Below are 460 nucleotides of genomic sequence, written 5' to 3' on the forward strand. Positions count from 1 at the left end.
CCACTCTCCCTCGCCCGCCTCTCCTCCGCCCCTCACTCCCGAAGGGGCGGCGTCCCTCCCCCCGCTCCAACCCCGGGTGAGCCGCCGGCGCCGCTGCCCTCCAAGCCCCCCTCACCTCAGGGCCGAGCCACAGCGCGGTCAGGCAGGGACACGCTCCGCCTGGGGAGACACTCCGCGCGGGTGACGGAGCTCGGAAATGGGAGTGTGTGTGAGAGAGAGCGCGGCCCCGCGCGCACGCCCCTGCCGCTCGGCCCCGTGCGCCCGAGAGCCGCAGGGCCGGCAGCGCGCCTGCGAGGGGAGCGCGCAACGCCGGAAGCCTCGCTCCGCCTCCTGCCGAACGCACCTGGGGGCGGGGCTCCCGAAGAACCGGAATGTGCGGACACGAGCGCTCCCGGCGCTCGGCCCCGCGCGTCCCGGCGCGCGTTGTGGGGTTGACGCTCCCGCGAAGTCCACGCACCTG

General features: G+C 76.3%; 1 protein-coding gene across 1 annotated transcript in view; it reads right to left on the reverse strand.

The window, feature by feature from the left end:
• The window catches only part of ABCA5 (ATP binding cassette subfamily A member 5), an 81,595-nt gene extending 81,433 nt beyond the window's left edge, over nt 1-162 (reverse strand). The window contains exon 1 of the mRNA XM_044921733.1: nt 116-162. The gene's annotated coding sequence lies outside the window, so the exon portion shown is untranslated. The remainder of the gene's footprint in view (nt 1-115) is intronic.
• Nucleotides 163-460: the final 298 nt, after the last annotated feature.

The sequence above is a fragment of the Neomonachus schauinslandi genome, chromosome 15 (genome assembly GCF_002201575.2).
Source record: "Neomonachus schauinslandi chromosome 15, ASM220157v2, whole genome shotgun sequence".
Classification (NCBI taxonomy): Eukaryota; Metazoa; Chordata; class Mammalia; order Carnivora; family Phocidae; genus Neomonachus; species Neomonachus schauinslandi.